The sequence below is a fragment of the Oryzias melastigma genome, linkage group LG16, assembly GCF_002922805.2.
Source record: "Oryzias melastigma strain HK-1 linkage group LG16, ASM292280v2, whole genome shotgun sequence".
Classification (NCBI taxonomy): Eukaryota; Metazoa; Chordata; class Actinopteri; order Beloniformes; family Adrianichthyidae; genus Oryzias; species Oryzias melastigma.
This window is the reverse complement of record NC_050527.1, coordinates 19,292,316-19,302,111: the sequence shown is the minus strand read 5'-3', so window position 1 is coordinate 19,302,111 and position 9,796 is coordinate 19,292,316. Positions and strand designations below refer to the sequence as shown.

Below are 9,796 nucleotides of genomic sequence, written 5' to 3'. Positions count from 1 at the left end.
TGTGTGTATGAGTCAGGCTCCTCACAGTGTCGGCTGTTCTGTGGTTCGGAGCTGTCAAAAAATTGGTGGTCAAAAATGTTGACACCAGCTGGTCTCCATGGCCCGCGTGTGCGCTTCCTACTCCAATCACGAGGGATCATACAATGTATGGGACACAAGTGGTGTCTAGATTTAATCTGCCAGTACTCTGTGGCTCTGCTCCCACCTAAATCGCTACAATATATTTCCTTCCAACAATTTAAATTATTATCAAAACATTTTTGAAAAAGCGCCACTGAGCCGCAAGGCAGTGCTTGAAGAGCCGCATGCGGCTCCGGAGCCGCAGGTTGCCGACCCCCGGTTTAAATGGTTGATGGCGGTAAGCTGAAGACACCTGCTTCTGTATATGTGCTTTTTTACATGTCTCACACTTTCATGGTGAACAAATTTCAATATTTTTGAGGAAAATAATTAATTTTTATCCATTTTTGGGGTAACATGGCTACCGAAGCCTTTCCCGGATTCTCTGTATCAACGCAACTATGAACTCATATTGATGCATCAAACCACTTTTACTCCAAAATTACTATAATTTAACTTCAACTTTAAACCAAAAACACATGTGACTTTTTCTCTTTTTCATAGTTGGAAATAAATTCAAGCGTCACAGAGTTAAAAAAAAAAATCCAAACCAGGTCATTGAAACACGTTATAAATGTAAAACTCAGAGCACTTACTGGTGTCTACAATATTTTAAAATATAAACAGTTAAATTACTGTACACTGTATCTTATCTTAGCTACATAATGATATTATTTATACTGTAAATTCAGTTTTTTGTCATTCTAAGTTGGATCTTTTTATTTGGCTTTGCTCTGTTGACCACCTCTGTTTGAAAGGTAACATATAAATTAGTTGAGCTGATGTAATTTTCCAAGTAGGGGCAATGTACTTGAGAGTTTACAAGACATAACCCAACGGAAGAGTGTAAAAGTATTGGCTAATGGCCCATATTGCATGCCCTGTATTTAAATGTCATTCAAGGAGAGTCAAATGAACTTGATAAAGCTGGGCGCCCACAGAACACCAGGTGCTTTTCAGTTTTCTGCTGAAATGTAATGATTAATCTGCAAAGATGCAATAAAACAAATGGAAAAAGAGACACTAAATCATAGCTTAAAACATTAAATAGTACAAAACTTTAAGCGGTAATGTTATTAAATAATAACGGAAGCTGTTGAGTCTGTATTTGTCAAAAATAAAAGTACAAAAATCTTGAAGCAGAGAGAAATAAAGGCAAATAAATTGGGGGATAATTAATTACAAAAGAATTTTTTGTAAATTCACAGCAGCTTTAAGCTTTAAGCTTTGAGCTGGACAAAATCTAGAAAGCAAATGGATTTGATATATTGAAAATGTAAAAAAATAATAATAACCCAACACTTGCACATCTGTTTAAGAAGACTAAATCACCTTTTTAAATGTGGTAAAGTCGTAATAATTTACGAGCGACAAGTGAGCAGCTGGACGTATAGATAAACTGTGCACTCCCCAGTGATGAACCTCATTAAGACAGGTATATGATTAGNTCTGCCTGTCTGATTATTTCTTTGGTTTCTTGTATTTTGCATTCAGACGTTGCAATTTCATAATTTGTCCACTGGGCGGCGCAAAGAATCAACTGTAGAAAGAACGTCATGCAGATCGTGTCTGGAAGAGCCTCAGACAGAGGTTAACTCTGCTTTTTATTCCAGTAAACCCTATTTTTTTCTAAACACACACACGTAAATTAATTAGAAAAATATTAAAAGCTTTGAGAGTCAAACAAAGATACAGTTGTGTTATCGGTTAGGTACGATGGGTGTTTTCTGTGGCTGCTTTTCTTGGTTGTTCAGTAACGTAGTTATTCACACGCGTCACTCCACTTCCCGCGTGGAACATCTGCTGCGCGTTCCTCTGCACGCGCTGACACTTGTGGACACGTGAAGCGGAGCGCTGGTCATCAGTGAGCTGATTCCAGGTGAACGAAGAGCCGCGGCGTCCCCTCCTGAACAGGTAAGCGAGCTGCAGGTGAGCGGCACGTCTCCGTCTGAACCGCCGCTGTCGCGTTTACGGCCGCTGGGACAAACGAGCTACACGAAGCTGGAATTGAAAACGAAAGCGGCCAGACTCGGTTCAGCTCGGAACCGCTAACGTTAAAACACGGCGGCCGGTCGATTCCGTCTCCTCCTCCTCTGACAGACGTAGCATCCCGATGGACACAGCCGTCATCTTCCACTAACATGACCCCTGAGCTGGCGAGGCTAACCAGACTGACACACATCTGGATGAGATAGTGCTCCAACAAATTTGAACAGATTTTGCTGGAGGTCATTCAAGCAGCCAGATGAGGAGCCTTCGGTCAGAGGTCATTTATGTGGCCCCATGATCAACTCACCAACATTTTAGCAGAAAGTTCTCCATGAAGCTGACTGAATGATTATTGTCTGTGCAGACAGAAGCAGCTGCAGCAGGTAGACTCAAGTCAATGTTTGAGTTCAGGAGAAACATCTCTGACCACCAGAGAGCACTGACAGCTCGGAAAGCCCAGACCCGTTTATGTTCATCTGGCTGAAGAAACACTGGCCAGATGGAAAAACTACTTTACTGTTATGTAGAGCTGCCACACTTAGTCGACTAATCCACTACTAATCAACTATCAAAATAGCTGACGACTAATTTATTAGTTGATTAGTCGTTACTTTATTATAAGTGGAGTTGAAGTGTATAGAGTTGAAAGTTGACATTCTGCTGGCTTTTTGGACTATTTTGGCATTTATTAAGGGTTTTTTTTTAAGGCTATTATGGAGTTTAGCTCATATTTCAGCTACATGCTAGCTATTCTGGCTAATTTAGTATTTCTTTTTTCATTTTGTTGGCTAATTTAGAGTTTAGCTAATATTTCTGCTGCATGCTAGCTATTTTGGCTAATTTAGGATTTTTTTTGTTTTGTTTTTTTAAGCTATTTTGTAGTTTAGCTAATATTTCAGCTAGATAGCTATTTTTGCTCATTTATAATTTCTTTCAGTTTTTTTGCTAATTTGGAGTTTAGCTAATATTTCAGCTAGATGCTGGCTATTTTGGATAATTCATGATTTTTTTGTTTTAGTTTTTTAGGCTAATTTGGAGTTCAGCTAATATTTCATATGTATGCTAGCTATTTTGGCTAATTTAGGCTTTTTTGTTTTCTAAGCTGTTTTGTAGTTAAGCTAATATTTTAGCTACATGCTAGCTATTTTGGCTAATTTATGTTTTTTCAGTTTTTAGTCTAATTTGGAGTTTAGCCAATATTTCAGTTACATGCTAACTGTTTTAGGTAATTTAGGCTTTTTTTAGGCTGTTTTTGAGTTAGGCTAATATTTGCACGCTAGCTGCTTTGGCTAATTTAGGCTTTTTTCTCAGTTTGTTTAGAGTAATGTGAAGTTTAACTATTTTTTTAAGCTACATGCTAGCTGTTTTGGCTAACCTACATTTTTTCTGTTTTTTAGGCTAATTTGGGATTTAGCACATATTTTAGCCAGCTATCAGCTTCAGCACTTTCAGCTATCAACTTCAGTGGTTTTAACTATCAATTTCAGCCTTTTCAGCTATCAGCACTAGCATCTTCAGCTATCAGCACTAGCATCTTCAGCGGCCAAAATCAACTAACAGCATTCACAATAGCATTATCACAGCACTGTATATAGTTTTTAGTTAGTTTAAAGCTAATGATGGTTAAGATGTGTGGTTTGCATCCAGTTTGTGTATGACCTGATTAGTCGACTAATTGGAAAAAATCATTGGTGATTATTCGACTATTAAAATAATCTTTGTGGCAGCACTAGTGATAAATTTTCTCTGAGGATTGTGTAACCAATACATAATGTTTTTTTTTCTATGCCTGGAATCTGATCCTGACAAGACTGCTCCAGGAATAGACTGGACAAAATAGACAAAATAATTAACAAAAAGCTAATGGACGGCCCAAATATTAGTGCTGAGCAGAATGATAGCTGCACTCATTCAAACATGTATCATAGAAGTCCAACCAGGGCAGAAAGTAAAGAATCACTCATTTGGTTTTTTTGGCACATTTTCCCTATCAAACACGAGCACAGTGTGGGAAATAGTGTCTCTATTTGTCCTTCAGTTTTCCCAGGAAGGATAGACAGGATTGTTTGCATTCCTTGCTGAAACCAAGGACACGGTTACAGCTCAGTCTACTGAAGCCCCCGCTCCCAGAAGAATGTGCGCGAGTCAAATTACTGGCAGATTTTTCTGTTTTTCACACATCAGCCAAAGTTTGTTCACTGGCACTGAAAGACTACCTACCTCAGGACATTACATGATGGCTGGAACAATAGTGGAGAACGATAGATGGTCTGTCTATGGTCAGTGAAGGATGAAATAATCTGAAATTCTTCATCACTGACGCTCAAGCTTACTGTCAAATATCACATTCAGTCTCTAGTATTCACACCAGTGATCCTTGCCTCACCAACTAAATATCCATGTTTCCCATAGACACCACGGTTGAAGCTTAAGCAGGAGAATACCTTCACTCTGTGTATTTGTGGAGATGACTGGAGAGGATATAAAGCTCCCTTTGGTTTGTTTCATCTTCATATTTTCACAGCAGAAGCTTCTGCATTTCAGCATATGTGAGAAAAAAGACATTTCAGTGATAATGCATTTAAATGTATGCTTTGGACCTGAGCTGGCCCTCTAAAGCTCAGGCAGTCCTTCAGAGCAGGAAACACTGGCGTCCTCAAAATACTGTTTTCTTAGATGACCATGAATGAAGGACTTCTAGTTTCAACTTGACCAACACTTAACAATGGATGTGTGTACTAAATCTCCTTTGGTTTCTATCTGAAACTTTTTTATATAGAGAGAAAGACATTGATGATGATGGGTTCTCAGTAGGGATGTAAAAGATATTAGATACGTATTGAAAAATCTATTGGACAGTGGGAGTAGCAGCAGTATCGGTTTGGGACGTAAAAAATGGATACTTACGGAAAACAAACCGATCATCTGTGTTTGAAAACCACAGATATGAACAAGATTATGTTTGTTAAATACTATAAAATCAACCAAGAAGTAAACTGCAGTTTCTCTTTCTGTTTTTTTTCCTACCATCTTTGTCTTTTTATGTACATGCAATGCAAACAAAAAGACGTCCAATCATAAGCTTGCCTCGTCACAGTCAATCCCTGAATACATTTCTCTGTCAAATGCTGTACATTATTATTTAGAGCTTTACATTCCATATGAATAAGAAATATCTATATTTTAGAGTTTTTGGTAAAATAATATCGTAAAGTTAGTTGAATTCTTTATGTATCGATTCGTGGACCATGTATCGAGTTGTGTATCAAATCACGTGAGAGGGAAAGATACACAGCCCTGGTTCTCAGGCTCAGGATACCCAGCCACATAAAGCGGAGTCTCTGACGTGTGAGGAAAAGCTCTCCATTTGCAGATTGGTTTGATGCCACTCTCTGTACCGTGACTCTTCATGGCTTTGTAACACCCATCTGCCTGGGGTGTTACATCATCTGAATGCGTAATGTGTTTTCAAATAAAGCTTTTTGTAATTCTGTTAAAGCCTCTCATTGATAACATCAGTGTTTTTGTCTGAACAATTCTCCAGCTTGGTGATGTTGACAGGAGTAGTAGCAATATGAAATGTTTAACTTCAGATCTTAATATTTATACTTTATGAATCACATGGTTTTTCTTTGTATACGTTTCACCTATCCTATCAGTTCATCATGTATAATTTTAGATCTAGCTCTCAGTCTGTTCTCTGTCCTTCATTGGACCTGTGTTGAAATACTCATCAGAGGTTGGGGCTACTATTATACTTGATTTGCAATTTCATCTTCTAAAGTCATGCCACAGTGCAATAGTAATAGAGCAATGTTATTAGGGTGAGTCATTAAGCATTGCAGCATTAAATTGAAACATAAACTCATCTCCAGTCTAATGTAAGAATACACAATTCAGATAATAATAACATAACAAAGTGCAGTGTGGATTTTATCTGTGAGATCATGGTCATTCTGAGGGATTAGACTTTACTTTTCTTGGAGAAAGTCCAGTCATATTTAACTGAAGGTGTGAATGTGCTCTACAACTACATAAATGCAAAAACTAAAAAAGATTAGCATTGTTTTAAATATAACAATAATATAATAAACTGGTAAATCTTATTAATATAGCAGTTGGCTTGTAAATATCCTATTTTGTTAAAAAAGTAAAAAAGAAAAATGCAGAAAAAAATGTTTCAAAACAATAACTTTAACATAACCCTGTTTACTGTATGATGACAACTTTTCAAACTGCTATTTTCAGATCTGACAAAAGAATACAAAGTTAGACAAACACAAGCATTATAGCCTGTTTGGTGAGGCTAATCGAGTGCTTCACTTCAAATGACATGTCTCTAAGATGTGGTGCTTTGTTGTCTTGCTAAAAACAAGCTGCAAATCATGATAAGTTTGTTGTTTTAAGAGATTACTGCCATAAATAGCTGCAGCACTGGTCGGAGCAAAGTTTATTTCCTGTGATTTCCTGATTTAATCATCCCAAGACAGGCTATGTGTCTAGAGGCAGGATGCAGAACCCCTGTTTATGCCCAGTGCACTCTAAAGTGGGGTAGTGAGTTTTGCGATTTATACTATACATACATTAACTACCACTTATTTAGGGTTTGGGTAATGCGGGCGAATGCCCAGTAAATAATCTCAGAGGGAATACCAATTCCTTCCCAGGCCATCCAAGAGATATAACCTCATGTCCTGGGACTGTTGCTTGGGCATGCCTCGTTATCAGGGGACATGCCAATAATGGCTGTCTAGGAAGAGATCTGCGGGGCAATCTCACTAAAGTCCAAACTAAATTGACTGGGTCTTGTGAGTGTGGAAGATGTAGAAATGTGAAAGATGACTCACACAGTCCAGGTGACCTCATCTGTTAGATGTTTGTTGCCCTGTGAAGTAACCCTTATTTCCACTGCCCACTATCTGATCTAGCTTGACGCCAGGTGATGAACACCTGAAAGCTTAGCCTGCCTTTCCTTCACCTGATTGTCCAGAACATAGGAGCACTAGACCAGTGATGTGAATGCAAAGTCAATCCTTGAGCTGTAGCCAAGAGAATGGCAGATCTAGGTCTACTTGTGGGTTATGATCGTGGAGACCGTTCCTCCCAATCACCCCCCCTGTACATGCCTGTTGTGTGCAATGAAGTCCCCCAGCAGAATGACAAGCCTCGTTTCTACTGAGTGGTCTGGTACGGTTCGGTCCAGTAAGGAGAGATACGGTGTGGTCCAGTTAATTTGGAAGAGCGTTTCTACTCAGTTAAGCCTCGCTTCCACTGAGCGGTTTGTTTTCTCTGTGCATGCCTGGTGTAGACCGCTAGCATTTCATTGCGTCATTGTAGTGCGACGACTAGAAAAACAACAACAATGGAGGTCATCCAGCTGCTCGTCTTTTTCTTACTTTACTTTTTGTACATCGTGTATAACAGAAATTTAATGTTGTTTGAAAGAAGCTTGCAGAAGAAGAATACTGCCGTAAAGAGGAAAACGAAATCGATAGCTTAGCGCTATATTGAAGCTTTCTAATGTCGTCACTTTCTAACAATGAGCAGGTAGATACAGCCGCTCTGCCCAACTGTCCAGTTCAATTTTTCTATGGACCTACAACAGACAAAGGCCCTCAAGAGGGTCGGGTCGGAACTATTTAATGGGTCCATTTTACAATGGAAACGGTCAAAATACCAGACCGTACAGTAGAAATGAGACTTTAAAGTCCTCATGGGGGAGCCCAACGCCAAACCTTAAGTCACCTGAAGTTTGCACCAAAACTAAGAAATTAATCTCAAGCTGATGGTTCACAGTTTTCACAGAGGTCCAAACCTGAATTTAAGAAAGACAGCAAAACACAAACAACCACAAGGAATAGCTTGCATTTCATGTACATAATGAAAAGTGTGAAGAAAAGCACCAATTCCATGGTTAACCAGATAGCAGTTCTCTATCAACAGGGAGTACATTATGACTGTCAATGTGTTTGGCAGACAACTGAGGACCGGTGTGACAAGTCCTGACAAACTGTAGAAAAAAGACCGACTGAAACAACCACAGAGCAACAGAACAAGTTAAGAATGGAAACACAGCCAGGTGCTAGGAATTAGCAAGTAAACTACACAGACAGAAAACATTCATAGAAGTTTCATTTATCTATCAAAAGTAGTGAAAAACTAAACACATCACTCAACTGAAGGTAAGTAAAATCAGGGGTTGTCTTGATTTAGCTTAGCATCAACAGACTTTAATAAGAGCCGTGCCAGTTTATTGCTCTGAAACAAACTTTGGGATTTATGGCTATACGTAATGGTTGTTTTCCAATCTTTAAAGAACAACTATTTTATATCTATTGTTTTGTTTGAGTCTAAAACAGGGGTGTCAAACATACGGCCTGTGGGCCGTATCTGGCCCCCCCAAGATTAATCTGGCCCAGTTATGAAGAAAAAAAATTTACAAGAATTTTCAAAAAGAAAGCAAGTTTCTAGCCCATTCCTGTGGCGAGTTATGGCTCTTTAAAGAAATTACCGCAATGTGCAATTCCACCACTAGGGGAAGCAAAGGAAACTGAAGAGATCAATAAATAAACACAATGAATGCCAAACCATGCCAAATTTTGGGAGAGAAAGGGAGGTTAACAACAAAATGTTTGAAAGTTTAACCCTCTGGAACCTAGAGCTTAAAATTCTGTTTTTGTCTGCTTTTGAATTTACCTCTGTATTTTCAATTTAACATGCTTATTTGGTATTATTTTATTTTAATCTGTACAACCTCTCCAATGTGACACTGCCTTTATTTAGTCATTTTTCCATGTTCTATTCACACATCAGACATAAAATCATGAAAAAACAGAAAATTCCGTCTGGAAAAATTAGATTTATTTTGCTGTGAAAACCCCAAAATTGTATAACAAGCTGTTTTTACAACAAAAATGAAACTCTTATGTGTAATTTCATTAAAAAAACAAGAATTTAGTCAAAAAACTAATCAACACATTTTTGAATGAAAATACCCCAAAAATTCCAGGCGAAATTCACAGATTCCTTATTTTGGCCACACATGATCAGTTTCTGTTCAAATGAAAGGAAAGGTGTACAAGACTGTGGTGAGACCAGCCATGTTGTTTGGACTAGAAACAGTGGGACTGAAGAAAAGACAGGAAGCAGAGCTGGAGGTAGCAGAGATGAAGATGCTGAGGTTCTCTTTGGGAGTGACCAGGATGGATAGGATCAGGAATGAATACATCAGAGGGACAGCACATGTTAGAGGTTTTGGAGATAAAGTCAGAGAGGCCAGACTGAGATGGTTTGGACATGTTCAGAGGAGAGACAGTGAATATATTGGTAGAAGGATGCTGAGTCTAGAGCTGCAGGAAAGAGGTCTAGAGGAAGACCAAAGAGGAGGTTTATGGATGCAGTGAATGAAGACATGAAGGTGGCTGGTGTTAGAGTGGAGGATGCTGAAGACAGGCTTAGATGGAGGAAACTGATTCACTGTGGCGACCCCTGGAGGGAAAAGCCCAAAGGAAAAGAAGAAGAAGAAGAAGATGATCAGTTTCTGTTCATTGCAGCCGTCTGATCAAAGTTTGTCTTCCGCCTTATTTATTGAAATAAAGATTGCTTTTGTCCAAAAACTACAAATAAAGGCCATATTCTGTCTTTAATTCAATACAATTTCAGTTATAGAACATAAAAAAAGTTAACG

The 9,796-nt window shown here is 38.6% G+C and overlaps 1 protein-coding gene across 1 annotated transcript in view; it reads left to right on the top strand.

Annotated features, from left to right (window-relative positions):
* The first annotated feature begins 1,882 nt into the window (after positions 1-1,882).
* LOC112152010 (neurocalcin-delta A) overlaps positions 1,883-9,796 on the top strand; it is an 85,402-nt gene continuing 77,488 nt past the window's right edge. The window contains exon 1 of the mRNA XM_024281213.2: positions 1,883-2,034. The gene's annotated coding sequence lies outside the window, so the exon portion shown is untranslated. The remainder of the gene's footprint in view (positions 2,035-9,796) is intronic.